We start from the raw sequence: 27,260 nt of genomic DNA on the forward strand, positions 1-27,260 counted from the left end.
TCATCTCCTTCTTCTCACCACCCTCTCCATGCACCTTTCTTTTCAGATTTAACTAGAACTTAAAATATGTGAAGTGGGAAAAAATATGGAATCTGCTTTTTCGTTATTCCTCCCATTTCTTTTTCTAGATCTGGGAGAGGGATTAAGGGGGCAGATGAAGGTATATTTATCTTTTTAATGCTACTTCTGATCCTCCTTTCTCCCTTTTTCATTCCCTCTTTACCTCTCCTGGTTCACTTTGGATCAAATGTAAATGGATTCACAAATATTTCCGTTCTTTGTTGTTGTTTTCAAGAATGGAATGAGGGAAGTTGGTCAGGTTTTTTTGTTTTGTTTTGTTTTTTCTTTTATTTTTGTTTTATTTTGTTTTGGCTTTTTGTTTTATTTTGTTCTGTTTTTATTTATTTATTTATTTATTTATTACCAGGCTTGAAGGACAACAAAGTGACAGACATGACCAATAGATCACCATTTTGATACCAATTGTGAATAATGAGTTTTGTCTTCCTGGAACACTGAGAAGCCCATGATGAAAATATATTCTATGCCTTAATCTCCCATCTGCAAAATGGAAATAGTTATATCTCACCTGCCTGCCAACAATATTTTCATAAGAAGCAGATGAGTTAGAAAATGTGAAATTTTTAGGGAAAAAAATGTAAAGATATTACACTAACAATCTTCTTTGACTTATCTATATTCTTTACTCAGTGAGACACTGAATTTAAAACAATGAAGAAGTTCACAAGTCCCTTCCACCCTCCACTCACCCCTCCTCTAACTCAAGCCAAAAAAATTATCATTCATTCTTAAATTGAATGAAGATTTTGTTTACTCTTCAGGAGAGTATCACTGTGTTAAAGCAAGAGTAATAATTCATATGCATTTCACTATTAGCATTTCTAAAATCTTCAAAGTTAGAACTCTGGAATTTATTGCAGCTTTAGGCAATGCTGAAGGTGCCCCACAGCAATAATTGATGCTCTGAAAGCACACACAGAGAAAAAAATCATCTGAATTCTTTCAAGTTGTTTCTCTTCAAATTTATGAAATATTGATAGAAAAATATAAATAGGTATTTAATGCTGTTTTAGTAAAGATTCAGTCCAGTGGAGACAGAGCATAATTTTTTTCCAGGCTGCAGGATTAACACTGGAGTTGCCACTGATTCTGCATTAATAGCTAGAAATGTGTTTTATTGGTCTCTGTGCTCCAAGTTTCTCAGGCAGAAAATGAGCCCTGAGCTTCCAAGACATGTCTGTGGAGGACACTGCCTAAAGACCTCAAATTCTATAGACTTGTCTTGCCCACAAAATTATAGGTCAGAGACTCTATCCTGTCCTCTTTCCACTATTTTCCCAATGCCTATCTATATCAGTCAGAAATGGCATTTTGTTGTGAGTCTTAGAAAACCCAATTGTCTGAGCTTATACAGGAAATCTGAGGGTAATTGCTTGCGTGGATTCATTAGGTGGAGGATATTAAGGCCATAGTTGCTAATTCTCTTGGTCTTACTTTATGCTCATGAGATAGCTGCTAGAGCTCCAGACATCACATCTTTATCCCAGGCAAGATAAAGGAAGATAGGGTGTAGAATAAAGGCAGATGGTACTATCCATGTTAGCAAGAAAGTGAAGGCCTTCTCTGAAATCTCAAGCAACATTTCCTTCTTATGTTTCATTGGCCAGAACAGTGTTACATGGCCACCCATAGCTTCAAGTTTGCCTAAAAATGTGAGTGTTTAGCTTTGCAACTTCTATGGAAGGAGGCAAGGGAAAAGAGTTTGAAATGGGTACTAAGAGAGCTAACACAGCAACTGTCTTATAAGCTCTAAATTAACATTTGGTAGATGAATGAGATCATCAGAACTGATTCTTGCCTCACCAGTAACTGGGGGAGAGTCAAAATTCTGTAACCTCTAGAAATATTTTTGTCAGATCCAAATTAGTGTTCTCCAAATGCAACTATAATTGGGGGAGAGTCAGTAATACAGATAATACCCTGACACAAAAATCAGATAAATAGATGAATACATGTAAGAGGGAATGAGAGGGATGGATGATGATGTGTGTACATATATATAATAAAAAGCATATATTCTTTATTAAACAAAATAAAACCTTTTTTGTTATCCAGCTCAGGCCCCCTAAACCACTATCCTCTCCCACTCACCCAACCCCACAAAACATACATATACACATCAAATATATGTCACATTGAAAGTGTAAAGAGAAGTGTGGGAACATTAAAGACAGCCAGTGTACCCCAAACCTTGTACGTGTGTGTATATTTGGGGATGGGGTACAAAATAGACATGGGGAAGATCATTATGAACTGTATCTGTTTACCTCTCTGTTCTTGAATGTGGGAGATACTCTGCATCCATAGACAGAAGAGAAAGAAACACCATGTCCCAGCAGGAAGTCTATGGGTCCCTTTTTTTCCTTCCCATGGCTTCTCCTATCTACTCTGCCTCCCTTTTCTCCCTGCTTCCACCCATCCATTCCCAATGAAGGTGAGCGAGGCTAGCAGGAGGTCAGGCAGGGGGAGGAGACGAGGACATGAGGCAGAAAGCCTGTGTTCATGAGCACTGGGTCCTGTTCCTTCCATCTCCTTAGCATCTCCCAGATCAACTGATTCCATTTCTGTGAACAGCCTGGGTTCAGGTCTGAGCATTCTCTGGCCCCAGTCTGTGCAGGAGTCACCTGTTAACTGGTCTCCCTGCTCCAATACTTGATCCACACTATCCCCAGGGATATCTCCCTCCTTAATCTCAAAGAATGTGTACATACATTTATAGATGTATGTACACACATACATACACATATGCATGTATGTGTGCATTGATATATACCTGCACACAGACATATGCACACACACACACACACACACATTTATGCATACATGTGCCTATGATATTGCTTTATATATACACATACCTGATTTTTAAAAATCAAACAGAAATCATGGGGCACCTGGGTGGCTCAGTCAGTTGAGCGCCCAACTCTCACTTTCAGCTCAGGTCATGATCTTGTGTTTCATGAGTTCGGGCCCCACATTGGGCTCTCAGCTGACAGCGCAGAGCCTGCTTGGGTTTCTCTCTCCCTCTCTCTCTGCCCCTCCCCCACTTGTGCTGTCTCTGTCTCTCTCAAAATAAGTAAATAAATTTTAAGAAATTAAAAAAAAATCAAACAGAAATCAAAGGCTTAAAATGACAAGCAAGCTTCTCTGCCCCCCTCCATACACCTCCCACTTCTAGACCCAATTCTTAAAGCAACTGCTTCTGACCCTTAGCTATTTCTTTAGGTAGTTGCCTCCATATTGCTAAGTAACCTGGTTCTGATGTTTTTTGTTGATGTATCAATTCACCACCACTAAGGCACAAATCTGATCATGGCTCTCTGTCACCACATATGGCTGTGGAAGCAGAGCACTGTGGGTCATCCATAGACGCCCTTCACTCTGGTACTTCCTGGAGACAGGCAACATGGCAGCCTATCTTCTTTGTAGATTGCAAGTCTCCAAGAGCTGCAGGAGGCCTGGGCCAGGCTCGCCTAACTCAGTCTCTCCTGGGCCACAACAAGGCAGCCACAACCACAATAAGGGTGAGGGCATGTGACCACTAATATTTTCATGTCAGCTTGACTAGGCCATGGATATCCAGACACTGGATTAAACATTATGTACAGGTGAGTCTGAGACGGTGTTTCCAGAAGAGATGAGCATTTGAATTGGTGCTGACCTGAGTAAAGCAGATGGCTCTCCCCAGGGTGAATGGGCATCATCCAATCTGTTGAGGGCCTGAATAGAACAAGAAAGCTGAAGAAGGTTCCGTAGTCTCTCTCTCTGCCCAACTATATCAGTGAGCTTGTCCACAGATCTTCCTTCAACACTCTTGGTTCTTAGGCCTTCAGACTCGGAATCTATGACATCAGCTCTCCAGGAAGCAGCCTCCAAACAATACTCCGGCTCTCCTGGGCCTTCAGCTTGCAGACAGCAGACTGTGGGCCTCCAGTACCACATGATCCAATCCTTATAATAAATACAGATACAGATACAGATACAGATATGTAGATGTATAGACATAGCTCTAGACCTTCTATTGGTTCCATTTCCTGACTATATGCTGTGTGTATGTGATGCTTCTGATGAATAGCAGCCTTGTTACAGTAGTCAGAAATTAGGCCAGAATTTGGGTGTTAGATCAGGGTGACACACAAATTATATAAAGCATCTCAGGGCTTCCAATAATTGGTGGTTTCCATTCTTGACAGGAAACAATCATCACCACCACATCATGAAATCTCTCACAAGGGAATTGGCAAAATCTAGAAACTGCTCATCCGACATCCAACTGCTCATCTAGAAACTTCCAAGCTGGAAGCCATCTCATGCACTGTGTTAAAAACTCTACCATTTGTGCGTAGCTCAAAAAGATGTAACTGGTAGAAAATATATGTCGGAGTGTGGGCCAATTTCAGGACAGGGGCTGTGCTTGTCTTTTTGACTGAAGACAGCTCTAAGCTCTAAGCCTGGGCCTGCTGGATCTGGAAGGAGTAAACATTGCTTCTATGAGATGTCATAAGTGTTTGTTTCCTGCTTCTGTCTCTTTAGCAGGGAGCTTACTCATTCCCCAGGAAGCTGGATCCCACTTCTGGGAGGTCAGACAAAAATCTAGAGCTACACAGAGTTCTCTTTCTTTCTCTTTCTTTCTCTTTCTTTCTCTTTCTTTCTCTTTCTCTTTCTCTTTCTCTTTCTCTTTCTCTCTCCTTCCTTCCTTCCTTCCTTCCTTCCCTTCTTTCTCCTTTCAAATTTAAGTTTGCTTTGAGAATCCATAACAGTTTTCTGTGAACTAGACCTAATCTGAGGCCTAAAATATGGGAAACTCTGATCCCAGCAAATGAGGAAATCTTTGATCCATCAAAATAAACAAAGTAGTGTTTAGCCTTTATAAAATAATCAAAATATATACGACTTTTGCCAGTAAAATAAATCTAAGTGGGCTAGAATTTTGAAATAGCTATTCAACAATCTCCTCAGATAAAGCTGTTCTTCCTTGTAATATGGAACTCCTACCGTAAGAACTTTGGTCAAAAACAAGTCAGCAAGGTCTCAGAATAGAAAGGTACATAATGTTAGTTATATCATAAAGGTAGCAGTGATAGGGGATACATCTTCAAGCATCAATCTGTATGGCTGGATTTGAAAGAATATATGTGTATATGATCTGTTTAAGTTTACCTCGTTTTTTATTCTCCAATATTTCACTATTAGAAATTCAGCCATTTTCATAGATGTTGCCAGTCCCCACATTTAACATCTAACTATTTCTGAAAGAATTAACATATTAAGTGTCTAAGGAAGCATGAGTAGGCTAAAAGTGAGATAGAAATGGGAGGTGAAATGCAACAAAGACTCATCCCCAAGGGTTTACCCTAGGGTGTTTTTTAATTAGGTTTCCATTTTTGCAAATGAAAAGTAATTAAAATAGAAATCTAGTAAAGGCTTCCATCAAATATTAGAAAAAATGAAAAAAAAAATGAGCATTCACAATGATATTTGATTAGCATTTTCATTACCAAGTTTCTTTATCCTCGTCTACAAATGTCAGCACATAAACTGGGCCTCTTTGGTTTTGCTTTCTTCCATAGCTTCATGTTTTAAGCCCAGAAAATCTGGCCATTAGAAATTTATTTTTAAATGGATTAAGTGCTCTCCCAGGAGCGATCTTTAAACTTTTCCATCTATATTTTGATAAAACTTCACATGAAGTCAATAACAAATTAGAACATAAATATTTAAGCAGCTCAAAGATAAAATGAGAGCTTCTTGCTTTCTCTCTTTTTTATGTCACTGGTAATGTGCCAGCAGAGGGGAATTAAGGGTCTTGGGGAATATGTCAAAAGTCTTTGCTTGTGCAAACAAGAAAAACCAAGCAAAAGGTCACTAATCTGAGAGAGGCTGGTGTCACCCTGGAGTTGATCTCATTCACTTCAGGAATCCCTAATATTCTCCAACAGCCTCTCTCCATCTTCTTCCTAGAAGTCTTTAATACAGGAGGAAGTGCACTAATAACTTTTCTGTGGAGCTTCTGCCTTGAATGAAGTTTGTTGTGTTTCTTTTTAATGCAGGAGGAAGTACGCTAATAATTTTTCCATGGGGCTTTTGGCCTTAATGAAGGCTTGCTATTAGAACTCTTTTTTTTTTTTTTTTAAGGTACAGGAAATTCTATTTATTTTCAAAGGACACCTAAAGAAGAAAAGGGTTCTTCACTTCAAAAGCAAATCAAATGAAATAAGAAGCAGAGGAAGTATCCCCCATCAAAAGAAACAAAGAATCAGTGAAATGAATGTATGCTAATATATGCAAAGACGATTTCAGGAAGTGATGAACTTAAACAGATAACCCTCCCCCCCACACACACACACAATACAGCTACTCATAGCTAAAAATCACTCTGAAAAGACTGTTTACTGGAATCACCTGTGCATGGAAATTGTTTATCAAGGAATGAATCTTACCTGTTCTGTGTGCTGAGATAAGATCTCATGCCAGGGAGGATTTTTCTCAGGCTTTCAAGGTAATTGTAGATATTTGATTGCAAATCAATGTTTGTTCTACCTAATGAACAAAAGCACTGGATTAGTCATAGCTGGTATTAAAAGTTGTTTTTGTTTACAGCATGATTTAGACTTTAACATTCTCTGAGCATTCAAAGAACATCCTCAAATGTCATATTTGTAGCACATGCAAATAGTTCCCACTTCGAGTGAGCTGGAAACTAACAAATTGAGTCTCTGCCTGCCTTTGACTAACAGGAGAGCATCTCCACACTGTGCTCTGACTAATGGGCAAGAGTGGGGAACGGTCTTGGAGGCAGTGGTTTGTTCTGATTCTTCCATTCCCTTAAGACCAGGAAAAGGCATCTGGTGTCATGTCATGTCATTAAAGGTGTACTTTCAGAGGTAACCACGATATTTTCATCTAGCCCAAGGATAATAACACAAAGGATACTGAATGAGGATATCCAGCCCATCTCTCCAATCCATCTTCACGGGAAAGCAGGATGACTACAATGCATTCATTCATTTACTCATTCACTCATTCACCTATTCATTCATTCAATAGATATTCATTGAGCAAGTGCCAGGCCCTGAACCTGATGTTACAGATATAACAATCAGCAAGAAAGATGCATTCCCGGAGCACCTTCCTCTACACGGGAGCTTACATTGTCCAGCTCTATGAAACTTGAGCGAAAATAAACATAAAGCCCACAGTTTTTATATCCAATATCCAATATGTCCAATTAGCAAAGTAGGGAGTCAAGGTCTGCTTCACATAAACCAGAATGCTAGCACTGAGAGAAAAAAATTAGGACAGCATCTTTGTTACCTAAGTTATGAAACAGGATCAAAAAGGTTAAAGATACCTACCACCTGGATATTTTAGTGGTAAAGTTAAGATTAAAACTTAGACTTTCTATTCTTCATCTGTGGTTTCTACACCACCCCACGGGGTCTCCTTCACCCCCCCCCCCCCACTATCCATATATACTTCAGAGAAAGAAAAGGTCTAATTTTTGAATGATGGCTACATAGATTGCCTCACCATACAGTTAACGATAAAAGCAAGACTTCAATACACGCATACTTTAAATAACGAATTAGGCTTATCACTGATGATATCTTTAATTATGCCAAGGCAAAACTGGAGATGGTCTAATGGGAAATACAGATTACTTGTTAAAATTATTAACAGAGTTAATGTGCTTACATTTGTTTATGTGTACCAGAATCAGCTCAGATATTTGACTGCAATGACAATATGTGTAAAGATCAATTAAAAGTCATAGAGATGAGATATTGGCTTTCTAGACCTTAATAGGATTTCATCTGCACTTGCTATATTATGTTACACAATTATAATTGAGCTTCCATCAAACCACAGAATCTGTCACCTCACCAATTTGTTTTCCAAGCCCTAATGAAACTTATTTCCTGTTGAGAATGCTTTTAAAAGCGTAACCCTGAGGAAGCAAGGTGGCACGGGGTGATAGGCTTCTATTTACTTAGCAAACCCAGGTGAAAAAAACATGGACATAAGTAAAGTGAACTTGACAGCATTAGGAAGTCCTTAGCAGCCATTTGTTCATATTATAAAGAGCATGCAAGTGCTCTCAAAAGGAATTGTAAACAACACATATAACTCATGTTCACTTTGAGCCCTAACATCAGATTGACTCTCTGAATCTTTATTGTAAGGTGGTCAAGCTAGAGATAGAGTTGATACAACATTTTCCTCTGGATCTTTCTTAATTTTTATCCCCAAATTGAAAGCATGCATTGAATTACAAGACAAACTTCTCTGTAAAAGAACTTGGCGAGGTAGCTTTCACTTGATAAAATGTGACTTCTCTTTCCAATTTTGTTTAGAAAAGCAAAGACGATATCTAGAGGCCAGTGTAATAAAGCTGTAAGATGGCAAATGTCTGGGATGACAGAACAATGATACTCTTTGGAGACTCACAGCTCCTGTAATAATAATCTTGCTCCTTATACTGGCTTGTGATGGTACAGCCATGAATGAGAGATGGACGGCTTCCCGTCAGTGGAGGGAAGTGTAATTCCTTACAAGTATTTATTTACAAATGGTAATAAGGAACACTAGAGATCAGGTGATGTGGCCCTCAGTAGGACGCCCCTGCCTGAGAGATCTATAACAGATCTGCTTGAACATATCTGAGAATGAGGAGTTCACCTCTCTGAAACAATTGCCAGAGAGCTCTTCCTTAAGCCTTGCTGATATCTGCCTCTTTGACCCTTTAGTCCCACCCCTGGAAGCCCCACAGCTCAGTTCAGGAAGGACTTACCCTGTACCCATGGGTGCCTGACAGATGCATCAGAGGACTGGAGCGCAGCTGCCCTTTTCTTCAGCACCCCCAACTCTCCTTCCTCATCCCTGAGTTCATAGTGGGGAGTCTTGGGGCTGAGAAATACTCACAGTTCACACAGGTGTAGGATGCCATGCGTAAGTTCATAGAACACCTTGTTTTGTTGTGCCAACGTAATATTTTGATAGATGCACTCAGTTGATCGCTCTTTCGGGAGACAATAAATTTAATCAAAACATTTTTAAAGTGATTCGATACTAAATATTTGAAAATACCTCACATGTTTCCTCTTCAGTCTACCTCTCCTGACCGAACACACAATTCTTGGAATGAATTTATTCTCACTTCTCCAAAAGAGTTTCCTGGAGGTATCTGGTCACTCCGTATACAACCAGTGGCCAAGTCCTACCAGTTGTATGTACCTCCTAGCTCTCTCCTGAGCCCACAGTCCCTCCCTGGCTACTGCAGCAGCCTCCTCACACATCTCTAGACTTCCCTCCTTGCTGCTGCCTTCCAGTCCTGGCTTTAGACACCTGTCAGTGACGCTTCCGAAACACTACTCTCGCCGTGCCGCAGCCTGCTGAAAAGCCTCAATAGTTCCCAATGGCTCTGAGCATGAGGTTCAAAGCCTTTGTCTTCTCTAATATAAACTCTTCCAAATATGATTTCTCCTTGACTTCTCTCTTCTCATCTCCCTCCAATCTTCCCTTTGGAAATATGAGCCCCAGGCATAGAAAACTTCCTTCAGCAAAGGGGCACCTGAGTGGCTCAGTCGGTTAAGCATTGGGCTCTTTGTTTTGGCTCAGGTCATGATCTCATGGTTCATGAGTTCAAGCACCACATCAGGCTCTGCACTTGGGGTTCTCTCTCTCCCTCTCTCTCTCTCTGTCCCTCCTTTGCTCATGTTCTCTCTCTCTCTTTTTCTTTCTCTTTTTCTCTTTCTCTCTCAAAATAAATAGACATTTTTTAAAAATTAAAAAAAAATAAACTTCTTTCAGTGTCTGCAACAAGCTACACTCTATCTCGCGTGCAGGCCTTTGTCCATGCTATTTTCTGTGCCTGAAACACTCTCTTCTAGGTCTACACCAACAACCTCATCACCAGGCCAGTGTGTGCTTCCAGTGACCTTCCGCAAGGACACCCTCTCTCTGCCTCGGACACCCAGCCACCACTCCCATGGCCTCTTGCAATTTTCCAGGCCTCATGCTCATCACACATGCTGGTAAGTACTTATTGTGTTGCTTTTCTCCCTCACTAAAACATTAGTCCTCTCTAAGGGCGAAGCCCATGTGGTCTTGTTTGCTGTTGAACTCTCAGAGCTTAGCGTGGTACCTGGAGCATAGTGCATGCCTCATAAATATTTTTGAAGGGAGAAGGAAGAAGGGAGAAGGGAAGGCAGGAAGGGAGAGGGACGTGTCATATGCCGTGTAAAATACATCATCCAGGGCATTGAGGAGGGCACCTGTTGGGATGAGCCCTGAGTGTTGTATGGAAACCAATTTGAAATACATTCCATATTAAAAAAAAAAACTCATCATCCAGAGCTAAGCACAGTTGACTAGAGGGGATCTTCCAGGAAAAGTGAGAAAAGGAGGCCAGGCAATTCTCTCTCAGGGTCTCACGTTGCCCTTCACAGAAGACACAAAGTTCTGAGGAAGATTTGGTTAGTCATTTGACAAATATTTGTTAGGTATTATATTACAAAAAATATTTCATATCATAAATACAGTTTAGAATTGTGGCTTACAGCCAATTTCAGAGCCAGGATGTCTAGTTCTAATCACAGTAACAGCACTTACTATGTGATATTGGGCCTGTTACTGAACCTTCCTGGCCTCACTTTTGTCATCTGTAAAATGGCAACGCTAACAGGGGCTTCCTAGCAGTTGTGAGGACTTAACTGACGCACGTGTGTAAAGCACTTGGAATGATGCCCGGCTCATGAAAAGTGTTTTACAGGTGCTTGTTTTGAATGTTAGAGATCACCTCACGCAGCGCTGAGCCAGTAAGAGTCCTCAGTAAACAAGAAGTGTTTTCCTTTGAGAAGTAGTAACACCGACTTAAAATATCAAATACAGCACCTGTTCTCAATAAATTATATCTACCATAATTATTATTTTATTTATGTGTTACATTTATAAATTCCTTTCTATATGCATATACTTATAATTTATATTACAAATTTTATATTAACTTTATTTTTAATATAATATTATATTTCTACATATACTTACTTAATGTAAAACATAAGTTAAACCATGATTCCTGTCTCATTTATTCCTCAGAACAATTGTCTATGACAGAATCAGCAGCAATTATCTTTCTCATTTTAAGAATGAAGAAACCTCCACTCAAGCTTGACCAATAAGTGACTCCAAATCCATGCTCTCCTCTTTCCACTTGAAGATGTGACCCCCCCCCACCCCCCCGCCAAGACCCTGGACTCACGTGGGTGTGAAAATCTCTCACTGAATTCTCATAAACACCCCAAGATATGGCAGGGCCATCACCACTTCACAGATGTAGGAATTAAGGCAGAGCAGCTCATGACCTTGCCCAAGGCTCACCTGCAGGCCAACAGTAGAGCTTGTGCTCTCAGCCCTGAAGGTAAGGGCAACACCCCGCCCTGGGGGGGGGGAGGGGGTGTGGTGGAGGGAGGGGACATCCATTTACTGGATGCTCCCCAACTCAGAAGCTCCAGTTCAGGCCGAGAGTGCAATTCAGGAACCCACTTTCACAAAGCCCCTTCGCAGCCCTGAGCCAGTAATTAGGAATCACAGAGCACCCACTTACATGGTGGGCCTGCTCCTGTGGAGTCCCGAGTGTCCAAAGGACAGAGGACGGGAAGGGGAAGAGCAACTCTGAAGACAAACTGCCTTCCTCACCATTTTGCCCACGGCTGACTCTGGCCACTTCCCATACATTTATCGAACTACATTCTTTAAAGTTGGCTTGTCAGCAAGAATTCAAGTGTTATCTATTGAATTTCAGCAAAGCTCAATTCCCCAGACGTGCACTGTTTATTTAGGCTTACTTTATCCTTCTCTCTCTTTTAATTTTTAGCCAAAAAGAAACATCACTGATAACTGAGGGTTCTATTTGCCTTAAAATTTTCCCTTCAAGACATGGATATAGGTATGCTTTCAGCGGTTGCTAGAAATATACTGGGCACAATTTGTGGAGTGTGGGGGGTAAATCCTGGTTACCATATTTCTATGGCGAACTTAAAATGCTGGCATGGTGTGGGATACATTGTCATGGAAATTGCTCTCTGGCCTCCAATGACTTGGATGGAATCGGGACAAGGACTGTGAGATTTAATAACAGCATGGTTACAACTGTAGTTTAAACCCATAAACCACAAATGCATGTCTGACCGGAAATAAAAAGGATCTGAACGTTACATCCTCCTAAGCAGATTCTTCCATAGAGTAATGTTGGAGAAGAGTCTAGCCCCGAGTGTTTAACTTTGCAATTCAAAAGAGTTGTGACTTAGCTTCCCTTATATAACATGGGCAGCTTTTCATTATGTTTATTTGATGCAGTGTTATTGAGGCAATATTTCATATGAATAATTCATTTCTACTCCAACTTTATCTAACAAAGTCAAAGGCAGAATCCTAAATTTCAAAACAGATCAAAGAGTTCCTTAAATAAATTGGAAATGCCTTGAGTTGCCTGCTTTCTGAATCTCCCTGTCTTGTCTATGCATTAAGCAAGCACTTACTATGGGCGGTTGGATACTGAAGTTATTAAATGTTCACAGCTCTCCCTACATTTTCTTCAGTGAAGATGAATTTTAGTGCCCCAGTTTTGCACTGTTTCCTCTTGTTCTTACCCAGGAATTGAGTTCTATGAGAGCAAATCACATTCAAGTAATTTTTTACATATTTTTAACTTTGGTCGTGTATGCCTGACTTTCTGAGGCCATCTCGGCCCTGATTGCCTTCTGTTCCACTGGGCAGTCTGATGAACACAGCGGGCAGGCTGTGGTGAATAAAATAGAGCAATTACATTTGGATGCTCAAGACTGCCAGCTGCCTGGGGACGCCTCACCACAGCCTCTCCATTGTGGTTATCCTCCTTTCAGATCTTACCAAGTCATGCAAGAAAGTCGCCTTTCAAAATGATTGACATCCAAGGAATTGCCCTGGCTTGATCCAGCCACGGGAGCTGCAAACAAGAGTGGAGCGGTCAGAAAGAAAAATTAAACATGGAAGAAAAAAAAGTATTCAGAATCACTGAATCATACTTAAACACACTTTTAAAAAAAATGGTGTTAGGTCAATAGGAGAAAAATAAAAATAACTGAAAGATCTCTTAAAAACCATCCAAAAAAAAAAAAGGCTCACTTCATAGATGACTATGTTAGAAAGGGCCTCAGAGGCAGTAATTTAGCCATCTTATTACCTCTGAAAGACTGGAGAAGATGGGCATTTGGGGAAGAGTTTGGTAGAGACAAAGGAGTAAATAAATACAGGAGTCGGAAAAATCTATCTTCAAATCCTAGCTCAGCCACTTACTAGTTAATGGGTCTTAGGCAACCTGCTATACATTTCCAGATCTCTGTAATAGAGAAATAACATCACCTACTTTATCAGATGTTGCAGGAAAACTTTAAAGAAGTTTATGTTTGTAAAGTGTCTGGTACATAGTAGGAAGTGGTAACTCTCCTTAAGAACTTACTGTTCAGATTTACATAAAGATATTCTCCTAGGATTGTCTGTTACCTGATCAGTACTACATGTTGAAGATGAATGGAAATATCTGCTCCAAACATTCCTTTAGTCACGTGATCTCTGGAGTAGATATTGTTTAATTGTCTAGCCAACAGCTAGTTCCACCCCCCTGCCTCCTATGGGCGGAGAAATGCCTTCTCTTCACTTCCCATCATCCTTTGAGCTAAGCATACCTAAAAGTGGCTGGAACCTTCTGGAAAGGAGCTTCCACTCTGATAAAAGAAAAGGAACATGAGAAAACCCTTTTTCACTCTCTAACCTTTCTGTCATGTAAGGATATCCTTCAGGCTGCTGCAGCCATCTTAAATCTTGAGGAAACAGCTAAAACAGACTCTGGCTTTGCTCACTGACATCACAGAGCTACTGAACTAAGCCAGAAATGACCTAACACCGCACTCCTTGTCATGTGAGATAATGAAGTGCTTTTATCATTTAAGCTCCTCTCTTTATAACTGAAAAGGTTCTTGTTTTCTTGTCTTCCCCCAAGGCACTGACAGACTCTTTCCATTTTGTGCTTAAGCAGTTGAGCAGGAATATTGAGATGATATTCAACATATATTTACCTTTATGAATAACACTAATCAATGTTCAGAGAGGGTGAGTAACTCACCCAATGTCACACAGCCAAGAATGGCAGCAAAGAATTGGAACCCAGGTCTGCTTGCCTCAAAGGCCAGTCTTTTCAAAACACTGCTGCTTCACATGTATTTGTTAGCCAGTCCAATAAGAAATATTTTAAGGAGATAAAATCCCCCTTTCTTTTCTGTCTCTCCTTTAAGCTTATACTCTAAACCGCATAATCTCACAACTCCCAAACTTTGACGTCCCTAAGGAAACTCGTGTTCTGAAACTTCTCTTTTTTCCTCCTTCCTATAAAAATTTGCCTGTTCTGGGTTCCATTCCCTCAGGAAGCCAATATGGTTTTTAAGTCTAAAGCTAGATTATCAGTTACACAATCTTCTTTTAATGGGAAGCCGGGTTGGCAAATGCCTTCAATGGGTGTTTTCACTGCCCTAGTGGACCCAAAGGTGAGATTATCCTTTCATATCACAGGGTCAGGTATCTTCCTCAGGCACAAAGGCTGGGCTGGTTCCGCCAATAAAAGTTAACTGGGGTATGGAGCATGATTAGAATTCATTTATTCCTTACACGAGTATTTATTAAGCACCTTACTATGCCGACAGTATTCCAGGTGCTAAGGCATACGGCACTAAACAAAACAAACAAATTCCCTCCTGTTATGAAATTTAAATTCCAGTTGGGGAGAGATCATTTAAAAAATAAATATGTGCTATTTTAGGTGGTAAAAAATGCTATAAAGAAAAATAAAGCGGGCTAACAAGGATAGATTGGTGGGGGTAGACTGTCTCATTAGAAGTGATCAGGACACTCTCCATACAGGAAAGGATGTAAATGTTAACACTATGACCATATAGAAAATGGGAGAGGAAAGGTGGAGGAAACCATAAGAAAGCTATCACTGTCTTATTGCAAAGTGGAAAATCAAGAAATACCGCTAAAACTTGATTGAACAAAATAGGGGAAATTAACTGTTATTGAAAGTTACAAAGATGATCAGTAGAAATACTAAAAATCCTGGAGGAGAAAAGGCAGGAGAAGGAATAGTGTAAGTGAGCTAGTTCCTCATTTTTTATTTCTGGGACTCAATAGAAACTGCTTAATTGGGAAAATAGGTTTTATCTCACATGCTAACCTTCACTGATCAGTGGTGCTGCCTGGGGCTCTCCTGAGTAGAACTCCACACACAAGACCCAGCTCTTTGAGAAAGTATGCTGTGATCGATTAATTAGTGCCGTCTGCCATGGGTGCAGAAAGGATCAATGACAGCACAGAGGCCACTCAGAGCAGCACTGGGTCACCTGACTGTGAGATGGCCGAGGGCAAGGAGAAAGCAACAGCAGCCATGAGAACAGGTTACAGCAGAACAGAGAGAGGGAGAAACTCGATGGTGGGGGGTTAGCGATATGATGAATCCCTGTGTCATACTCCTCGTTTGGATTGACAACATTCTGAAATGTACAAAGGAGATAATCTATAGAGAAGCCTGACAAAAAAAGAATTAACTTTACAGCTCTAACGTAAGAGTTGGGTGTGTTGGGCTCCAAATCCCGCCTTTCCCAAGCCTTAGCAAAGAATTTAAGCCACAGAGTTTCTAAGACGTGTGTCTTCCTTGGCTGCATTGTATCCAGTGACTCATTTAAAGACAGTGAAAAGTATTTTGGGTATTGGAAATCTTCAGTGGAGAAAACTTACCGTTGGTCCAATAAAGCCCTCCCTGCTGTACCAATTACCTAAACAGAGGAAGCCGAAATACCAAGGTCCCAGCTGTACCATCATGCCAAATCCTGGGAACACAAGCAAAGCTTGAAATCTTGTCTCTAATTAAATCATGTGGAGTCTGGTGACTTTGCTAGCCTCCTGCTCAGCAGAAAACCATGTGAAACTCTGAGCAGACTCCCCTGGTGGCTAATGTCTCTAATAAAGACACAACCCCCAGCCTGTGTCTGTGCTCCCCAGGACTGGCACCAAATAAAAAGGGTGGGAACGCTTGTGGTTATCAGAAGGGCACAATTAGAGTGCTGCCCACTGACCAAACAAAGAAGCAGCAAAGCTCCTTGTTCCTTTGGCACCCCAAATCCCTCACTTTTGTGAGAAGAAGCACCCAGTGAGGTGACTATTGCAAAGAACCCTACACTAGAGTTCTCATTCACACTCCAGCTCTGATACCTTTAACTCATTTAACCAATATTCTGTCTGCCCAGCCCTGTGCGGAATAATGGGTGAGACAGTCACCCCCACTCTAGTACCCCAGGTTCTGCCAGGATGGATAGTGGGGCACCTCACTCTGCACTGCTGATTCCAGCAAGCATGAATTGTTTCAAGTGTGGGCAGATGGTTACCCTGGGCTGAGGGTTCCATTGCCCATGTGGGAGCATTTGAGGAGCCCTACCCCCAAACACTTCTCATGTGGTTCAGGAACCCTAAAATTAGCCTCTCATCTCTTTAGATTCCTTACTTTTTAAAGTTTATTTATTTATTTTGAGACAGACAGAGAGAGTGCGAATGGAGTAGGGGCAGAAAGAGGGAGAATTCCAGAAAAGCTCCACATGGTCAGCGCAGAACCCAATGCGGGGCTCAAACTCACGAAACCATGAGATCACGATCTGAGCCAAAATCAAGAGTCGGACGTTTAACCTACTGAGCCACCCAGGCACTCCTCTTTAGATTCCTTATTAAATGCCCTTTAGAAATGGCTTGGTACAGTCATCAGTCATTAACACCTTTGCGTGACATGTTTCCAGATGACAGCCTACTGTATGCCATGAGTTGTACTAGGTGCCTTAAATGCACTCCATAATCCTGAAAACATTCTAGCAGGGTCTAACCATTCAACACACACACCCACATACACACACACACACACACACACACAGTTTTTGAGAACCTATTATACACAGGACTTTGTGCTCAGGTGGAGGAACTTACATGTGGTAGATAAAGGTAAATCATATTGGCCCTGAGCACCATCTAATAGGAGCGAAAAATCCATCCATAAATAAATATCATACAGTGTACAGTGAATTTATTGCCATGACAAAGGTATAAAGTGTTATGTTTGGGATTTAGATGTGCTAAAGACCAGGCTAGGACCTAGTCATTCATTCAGCACATACTTATTGAGCACAAATGGACCCATTCATATGAGAGACCATGCAAAACCAAAGACTTTAATGTAAGGACAAAAAGGGTAGGTATAGTATAAGTATGCATATGAGGGTTAGAGAAGGAGAATATGAAGGGAATCATAAGAAATTCCATTTAGGATGGGATGTGTGAAAGTGGAAAATGGAATATAAAATATAAAATTAGAAAGATCAAGAAGGGTCAGTCAGATCATGGAAGGTTTTGTATATGACACTCAAGAGTTTATCCCTTATTCTACAGTCAATAGGGAACTGGCAATTAATATAATCAAGAATCTGCTTTGTGAAGATTAACCTGGCAACAATGTGTGGAAGCATTTAAATAAAAGACAAATAAGGCAGGAGGTGGTGAGGAAATTACTGAATGCTCTAAGTAAGAAGGAATAAGTGTGTGAGTTGGAACATTTGACAGTGGGAACAGAGAGAAGGACAATGCTAGCATTATTGGTTCTGAAATAGACAACATGAGCTCCTTAAGCCCAAGTCCTGAGTCATATTCCTACCAAGTAGACTGCACAGGTCGTAGCACAGAGTAGACACAGGATAAATGTCAGAGACGGATCAGCGGATGGATGGGGGAGAGGGAGGAATTAAAGACGGCCTATGTTTGGGGTTACATGTCTGGGAACCTCTTTGGAACAGGTTTGAGAAAATGAACTGTGACAAATCCATGTGTGACTGAGGGAGGTGGAAGATTAGAAAATATCTGGAACGTGGGGCTTGGGGACAGCATAAGGGGCCTGGGAATTTGGAGGGAGAAGAACAAATGGCAGGAAAGGAGAACAACAAGAGGCTGATTGTAGGCTGCCTCTGGGACTACGCCATGCAGATGTGACACCCTATGGTTCTGGAGGATCACTGACCCCTTCCAGGACCATTAAGTGAAAAGGAGGTTGACAAGCATTGCATCGGGACAGTGCTGCAATGAGACACCAGTTACAAAGACAATCACAGAGAATTCCAACAGACCTGTACAGGAATTCTGACTTTGCCACTTACTTAGCCAGGTCACATTATTAGACATTTCTAGGTCCTGATTTGTTCATTGAAAAATAGAGATCATCTTACCAGATGGGGTTTTCAGAGGATGGAAAAGATGGCGGCTGCCCACCAAAAATTCTCACTGCCCTCAAATTTGCGTAGTCTGAGTTGTTACTAAAAGGATACTGCTTGGCCAGGCGCTGCATTTCTTAGACCCTATATGGCCAAGTATTCCATGTTTTGTACAAGACAATGTGAGCAGGAACAACACATGCCTCTTACGGCCAGGATTTTTTAAGGGGCACATCGGCCTTTTCTATTTGCTTTTCCCCAACCAGCTACTGGATTCAGAGGATCCTGGGAGCCTAGAGAATGTGGATCAGCAGACAAGGCCTGGGTAGCAAACCACTGTGTGGAGGAACGCTGCCCTGGGACCAGAGCTCTGGCTAAGGAGGGTTATATGGACAAGAAATAAGCCTCTTTGGTGTTGAACCATTGTTTATTTGTTAATGGCAGGAGGCCTCATGCTCACAAATGCAGTAAGTATTACAGGATAAATAACAGATAAAGCATGTAGCCTTCTATCTACTCATGGTAAGTACTAAATAAATGGTAACCAGGAAAAAAAAAAAGAAGAAAGAAATAGAATTTGTGATGATGAGCAGAGAGAGTGGCTCACACTGAGAGAGCAGCTCTAGGGAGCTCTGAGATCTGTAGGGTCTGGCTGTTCTTTTTGTCTGTTTATTTGAGGCTTGAAGCACAGGTGTTAACCTAGTAGAGGTAAAGATACTTTTCAGATCCTAAAAAGAGGAACACTTTGATAGAAATGAATGAATGAGAGTTCATGGCCTCCTGAACCCTATCTTTGTACAGCCCACATACACGCACAGACTCCCCCTAACTCCCACTCCCACACATAACATGACCACCCCTCTCTCCACCCCCAAGCCAAGAACCCTTAGCTTGGAATTTGGAGCTGCTGACAACGTCCTACCTCCTGGATCGAGGGCCCATCTGCCAGGCCCCTTCCCTGTGATAGGAAGAATAATGGTCTCTTGAAAGATGTCCATATCCCAATCCCCCAAACCTGTAAATATGTCACCTTACCTGGCAAAAGGGATTCTGCAGATAGATTAAGTTGAGGATCTTGAAATGTAAAGATTATCCTAGATTATCCAGGTGAAGCCAATGTAACCGCAAGGATACTTACAAGTGAAAGCAAGAAGTTCAGAGTGACAGAGAAGATGTAATGATGGAAGCAAGGTCAGAGAATCACAAAGAGATTTGAAGATGCTATCACGCTGGCTTTGAAGACGGAGGAAGGAGCCAGTAGCCAAGGAACACAAGTGGTCTATAGAAGCTGGGAAAGGCAAGGAAACAGATTCTCCCCTGGAGCCCCCAGAAGGAAGGAACCAGCCTGCCAACAGCTTGACTTTAGCTCCATTTAACAGACCTGGGACTTCTGACCTCCAGAAATAGAAGACAATCAATATGTGTTGTTTGAAGCTGCTCTATTAGTAATGATTTGTTACAGCAGCCATAGGAAACTAATACACCTCCCCAGAATGAGCCCCATGGCCTGGCTGCCGGGATCCTCCCTGCCTTGCCTTGCTACACTGGTCACACAGAGATAAGAAGCCACTCTGGGTTCTTAAGCCTTAGTCCCTAGAGCAGAGGAGCAAGTCCCGATACTAATGTGCAGAGCCTCTTCACAGCACATCTGTCCAACTCTGTGATCCAGCCATTATCCATCACGGGCCAAACCAACCGTGACAGCACGCTAGATAACTACCAGCTCTATTAACTGGGAAATAACTTCTCAGCAACCTAAAGGGTTTCAGTCATCAGATTACTAATCCATTACTGGGAAGGCTTGACATTTTTGCTTAAGTTCTTCACTGGGTAGCCAATTAAGCAGAGGACATCTTAAGTTGATAATGTTTTTATTGAAACTTCTGTGTCCTCTAGATTTGTGTTATGTGTTAAACAATATAATAACTGAGTTTCCAAATCCACTTCATGTTTTAACAGATGATAATGAGCACATAATGGCACCTAGAGCCACATAACACCTCCTGAAGTGTGATAAGTCTCCTCTCCAGCCCCCTTCCCTGCCTAACATGGGGGTGACAAGGTGGCAGGTTGTCATAAGCTGAATTTCTTCCCCCCTCCAAATTCATATGTTGAAGTCCTAACCTCCAGTACCTCAGAATGTGACTGTGTTTGGAGACGGGGCCTTTAAAGAGACAATTAAGTTCAAATTAGGCCATTAGGGTAGGTCTTAATCCACTATGATTGGTGTCCTTTTAAGAAGACGAAATTAGGATACAGACATGCACAGAAGGAAGACCATATGAGACACCGGCAGAAGATGGGTATCCATAAGCCAAGGAGAGGGATGTCAGAGGAAACCAAACCTGCCAACTCCTTGATGTCAGACTTCTAGCCTCCCGAACTAGGAGAAAGTAAATATCTGTTGTTTAAGTCACCCAGCCTGTGGCGGTTTGTCACAGAAGCCCTAGCAAACTAATACAGGAGGCGATCATTATCAGCACCCTAGAAACTGCACTAAAGATTTCTCTACTAGGCAAAGAGTCAGAAATAATGTACTGTGATCTTGTTCCCAATATATTCAACTCTTTTATAAAAGTAGCAGATTGGTATCTTATATTCTGTTCATTGCACCAACTAATTAGGTGAAAAGGACTAACATTTTTCAAGTCCCTGCTATCCACCAGGCACTGAAACAGCTACTTTACATCTGCTGTCTCATTTAATCCTCACAAGAGGCATCGCTGTTCCTTAAAAAACAAACAAACAAACAAAACACAAATAAGGAAACTGAGCTTCAGAGCAGTTAAATAACCTGCCCAAGGCCACATGGATGCTTTGTGAAAAGAACATCTAGATCTACATGGCTCTCGAGCTTCTACGTTTTCCCCAAATTTTGCACAATGGTTTCCACGTAGCTGCATGTTATCTTTGCACTGACAGTGGTGAAGTCTCCCAAGGAGGTATGAAGATTAATAGAGGCCCTATTCCATCTCCTTTGAGCTCAAGAGCTATTTCTGGGGAGCAGGTACAGAGTAGTAACAGGATGAAAAAAGAAAAGCATCCTTTTTTATGTGTACATAGGAAACAAAAATCTGGCTGCCTATGGAGAGGGTATGCGCATCATTTCCCCTCCCTTGGTAACGCTGCTGATGCTGAGGCTGCTCCGGGAGTGCGATAAACAAGTTGTAATATATTAGCACGAACAGTTGCAGCACGCTCCTATAGCTGGCAGAATTCCTGAGAAATGGTTTTTATGGCACCGATCTCCTTGGAGACTTTAAATAACAGCCTAAAATGTATGGTACAAAGATCACAGGGTTTATTACTTTAGTTTCAGCCTGGTGTTCTGCAATTTATAGTTTTCCTGATAAATTGGGATCCATTCAGCTGGTACATATTATGTGGGATGGTGGAATTGTCTCTTCTGCGTTGAAGGATTAGAAATGGGCAGATGCCTTGATAGGGTAATAACGGTGCCAGCCCAAGCTGTGCATGTCAGACAGGGCCCAGGCTGTGCATCTGGGCTCATTTTAAAGAGGAATGGGCCCCCACAGTAGGACTGCACTCCTTCCCTCACATCCCAATACCTTCTAATTCCAGAAGAGTCGGGCACTGTAATCTCATGCTTTCACTAGAACCTGTCTGAAGGCAAACAAAATCAGCATCTTATACCCCCTTTTTTGGAGGGGTAGAGGGTTCTCTGCTAAAAGGTGCCAACTAAAATTACACTACACAATGTAGCAATAGAGGGATGGTTTTTTGTACAGGACCTAGGAGTGCACTGCTCCCTGTCTTTCATGAATTAAAGTTAAAATCTGCTATCTGCACATAATTAATTCGATGTTAGAAATCAGATTTTACAGGCCATGAATAAAGAACATTTGAGAGACAGCTATGAGTTTGTGTTCCTGACTTTGAGCCAGCTGATCAGTCTGTTGGCTTAAAAAAAAATTTTTTTAAAGGAAAAGGACATCAGTTTAATTTTGTTGTTGTTCCAGGTTTTTGTTTTTGTTTTTAAATCAAGCTATACGCAGGAACAGTAACTTTCTTTCAGCTGAAAGTCTGGTATAGATTTTAGCGTTTGGACATAGGAGCCCTTTCAGATCCCATCTGGTTGTTAATCTGCAAAGGATGAAAGATTTACACAAAGGGCCTCAACTCTGAAGTGTCATTAAGTTCTATTGGGTCAATAATTCCTGAAAATGAATTTGAACAAGAAAGCTCAATAATTCTATAGACATTGTTAGCCTGTTTCTTTGGAGTGGAAAAAGGTAGAAGGTGAGGGAGAAAATAAATGTGCTTGGGTAGGAGACATTAGGGAAAAAAATGGTTAGAAGAGAAGAAACACCCTCCACCATGAATCCTAGATCTTCCTTTCATCTCAGAAGATGCCCAGTTTTCTGCAGTAAGAAATGCTTTCCAATGAGTGAATGCATTTTGCAGCTTGGTCTGTGTACCCAGCTGTCTTCCTAAGGGGTCTGGTCCTGAGGTAAGTTAACACCCCTTTATGATGCCATTGGGATTTCTGGAAAAGAGATGGAACAGAGGATTAAATAGACATCCAGTGTTGAGAGTGACAGCACCTCATGTGTCAGTACCATCAACTTCTCCTGCAGAACCATTCAGATCTGGTTCTGTTGAAGGCCCGTGCCTGGTCAGGTACAAGATCATGAGTATCCTCACAGGAATTTTATCAAGGATAAAGTTAACTAGTTCTGATAAATTGAAAGCCAACCTGGGGTGCTTAATGTTTTATAACCTATAGCAAGATTCTCAAAGGTGTTGTCTCCTGGAAAAGATGCATTGTGGAAATGACTCCTCTGAATGCAAAAGTCCCATGTGCAGTGGCCATTCAAATAGAGAGTTGAGAAGATAGGGGCAGAAGGATGCAGTGATTGGCGCAAAGGGCTGTCCTAAGTGCCAGGCAGGATGCACTTCCCTGGGACCCTCTCATTCCACAAAAATCCTACCAGGTAAGAATTGCTAGATTCATTCCAAGACCCAAAAGTGCTAAGTGATGGAAGCAGGGTTTAAAATCAAGAAATCTGACTCCAGTGTGTACTTTTTAAGTGGTAGGGTATGCCTTTTTGGTGGAGAAAACTGAGCTTATAAAGTTTACCAAAAAACATAAGACCCAACTTTGAGAGCATAATTCATTCATCACTAGGGGCTGCCTATAGAGTAATAAAGACACATGCAGACATCAAGACCTACCGGTGTGTTAACACACAAGAAAAGACCCAATGAAGCTCAAGTATCTTATAGCTGACAGGTAGATGATTTATAATGGCCATTTAATTCTGCTGTGGAATCATCAAAAAGTGGAGCCACTTCTTTAAAACATCATCCTCTATGATATTTTTAATAACTTCCCCACTCCTTCTGTGCCCCCATCCCCAGTTATCCCTCAATAGCTAATCCCTTCCTCTGGTCACTGGTTCCTCTCACCCTGAACACTTCCAATTACTGAGTTGTTAACTGGACTAAAACAACCACACAGACCCTCTAGAGTAAGCCCAGAGAAGTGGCAATCGTTGCCACAAGCAAGAGATGGCCCATCTTAAAAGAAAACAAACCAAATATACACAGGCCTCACACCCTGATTACTTCCCAGAGGGGATCCAGTCATCTGTTGAGGCAATTCTATTCTTTCTCTTTTTCTTTCTTTCTCTATCCATTCCTTGCTTCTTTCCTTCTTTCACCTCTCTCTCTTTTCTTTTTTCTTTTCTTTTTTTCTTCCTTCCTTCCGTCCTTTCTTTGCCTCTCTCTCTCTTTCTTTCTTTCCTTCTTTCCTTCCTTCCTTCCTTCCCTCCTTCCTTCTAATAAAATTTCCAGCCATGCCCATAGATATAGATAAGCACAGCCAGGAAAGCCATTAAAATTACAATCAACTACTTGAAGGACTAGGGGTCCTCTGAGGTCTCACAATGATGTAAAGTAGCTACTTCCTGAAGAACAAATACTTAGGGACCTTCTGTGACCAGAGGAGAGAAGATGTGACCCATGTTCATCAGCAGCCATGTCTGCACTTCCAATCCAAAGCTATACTTCCCAACAGTGGGGAGATGGGAGAGAAATGTTACACATCAAAGCCTTTGTAGTTGATATCTTGCTGAGAGCCAAGGCCCTCTCACACCTATCTTCCTGGTGAGGAATTAGTTTCTCTGTCCAGAGTTAGGAAGAGTAGTTTGAAAGGCCAGTTATTTCCCTTTTGTGTCGGAAGAAAAGACCAGAGACCCATCACCAAGAAAGCCCCCTCATTCCAACATTCTTCCATCAGCTTCTCCCACACTCTCTTGGGCTTTCCTTGGAGGGACAGTGTGAGATGGTCCTTCCTGCCTCTGGAGACGACTGTGATATGGATTCAGGAAATATATTCATTCCTTTAGCAAAGGTCTATAGGGAACAAATATGATGTAAAAGAAAATGTTAGTAAGGATAAAAAACACCACAGATGTAGTCCTCACCATGGCAAGGAGCTCACAGACTGGTTGGAGAGAGGAATAATCAGAGTATTATATGAAAATGCAGTAAGGACTATGACAGCCAGGCATGGATTTCATGAGCATAGACAGACTGAGACAGCAAATCAGATCAGGGCTAAGAAGAGGCACCTGGAAGTGAGGATTGAGTCTTAAGGGGCGCCTGGGTGGCTCAGTCGGTTAAGCGTCCGACTTCAGCTCAGGTCACGATCTCGCGGTCCGCGAGTTCGAGCCCCGCGTCGGGCTCTGGGCTGATGGCTCAGAGCCTGGAGCTTGCTTCCGATTCTGTGTCTCCCTCTCTCTCTGCCCCTCCCCCATTCATGCTGTGTCTCTCTCTGTCTCAAAAATAAATAAACGTTAAAAAAAAAAATTAAAAAAAAAAAAAAAAGAAAAAAGAGTCTTAAAAGACAAATACTAGTTTGGGGGACCTGGGTGGCTCAGTCAGTTAAGCGTACAGCTTCTGTTCAGGTCATGATCTTACAGTTGGTGAGGTCGAGTCCCACATCAGGCTCTGTGCTGGCAGTGCAGAGTCTGCTTGGAATCCTCGCTCTTTACTCTCTCTCTCTCTGCCCCTCTGCCACTCACAGTTTATCTCTCTAAAAATAAACAAATAAACTTAAAACAATATTAGTTTGGAAAAGAGAAAATGAGACCATGGACTAATGGCCCAATAATTGTTCTTAACTTAGAAATAACATAATTCTATCATGGGCTGAATTGTGTCTCCCCCCAAATTCATATGTTGAAGTTCTAAACCCAGTACCTCAGAATATGACTGTATTTGAAAATAGGGCCTTTAAAACGACTATTAAGGTAAAATGAGATCATATGGGTGGGCCCTAATCCAATATGACTGGTGTCCTTAAAAGAAGAGATTAGGGCCCCTGGGTGGTTCAGTCGGTTAAGCACCTGACTCTTGATTTTGGCTAGGGTCATGATCTCACAGTTGTGGAATTGAGCCTCGCGTTGGACTCTGTACTGGGCATGGGACCTGCTTGAGATTCTCTCTCTCTCTCTCTCTCTCTCTCTCTCTCTCCCTTCCTCCCCCCACCCCCCTTCCCTGCTCATCCTCTTATGCTGTCTCTATCTCTGAAGAAGAAGAAGAAGAAGAAGAAGAAGAAGAAGAAGAAGAGGAGGAGGAGGAGGGGATTAGAACATAGACACACACAGATGAAAAAATGTGAGGACGCTGAGATAGGATAGCCATGTACAAGCCAAAGAGAGAGACCTCAGAAGCAATCAACCCAGCTGACACCTTGATCTTGGACTTCTAGTCTCTGGATCTGTGAGGAAACAGATTTCTGTTTTTTAACCCAACCAGTCTGTGTAGTTTGTTATGGCAGCCCTGGAAAACTAATATACCCTCTAAGAGAGAGACTTCAAAAAAATAGTATACCAAGAAAATGTTCTTCAGGGGTGTCTGGGTGGCTCAGTCAGTTAAGTGTTTGACTCTTGATTTTGGCTCAGGTCACAATCTCACAGTTTGTGAGATCAAGCCCCACTTCAGTCTCTGTGCTGTCAATATAGAGCCTGCTTGAGATTTTCTCTCCCTCTATGTCTGCCTCTCCCCCACTCATCTCTTTCTCTCAAAATAAATAAACATTTTTTAAAAGGTGTTCTTCATTAAGAGCAGCAATCTTGCCTTCTTTGTTTACTTTTCTATTCTAGCACTCAAGAATGATGTATAGGCAGGTACCCCATAAATGTCTATTCCCTGAATATCCCAAGCACTCCTGGCCTCAGGACATTTGCACTTGTTACCCACTATACCTCAATATTCTCAGCTTACCATCTGCATTGTTCACTCTCTCTCTTCCTTCCAATCACTGCCAATTCCTTCTCCTTATCTGAACTTTTCTCAGCACCTACCACCTGACATAACACATGGTTATTTGTTTACTCTCTTCCCCCTATCTCCCTCACCCCTATTGGAATATAAATTCCATGAGAATAGAAATGTTTTTCTGTGTGTGTGCAGTAAACTTCAGAAGTTAAACAGTACCTGGCACATAGTAAGCACCAATAAATGCTTGTTGAACAAAGGAATGCATCATTCATATAGTCGTATACTCCCTGAAAGCCATCACCATCCCTTTGCTCTAATTCTGTGTTCATGAAACCAACCTGTAGTCCTAATTCAGTGCTCTTATTGCCAGGAAGAGATTTCTCTGAAGAATTCCTTTTTTCTTTTTTTTACTTTAACAATAAGACCCATAAAACAGAGAACAGTTTTATAGATGAGTTCTAATAAACATGGAAGTGCTTCCCATTGTCCATAAGGTCAAGGCCAAATCCTTAGTACATCATGATCAGCCTCCTGCTTTTTCCTCCTCCTCCACCCCCACTACTACTCTCTGCCAATACTGAGTGGGACCTCCTCTGTGCC

This window comes from Panthera leo, chromosome B4 (assembly GCF_018350215.1).
Source record: "Panthera leo isolate Ple1 chromosome B4, P.leo_Ple1_pat1.1, whole genome shotgun sequence".
NCBI lineage: Eukaryota > Metazoa > Chordata > Mammalia > Carnivora > Felidae > Panthera > Panthera leo.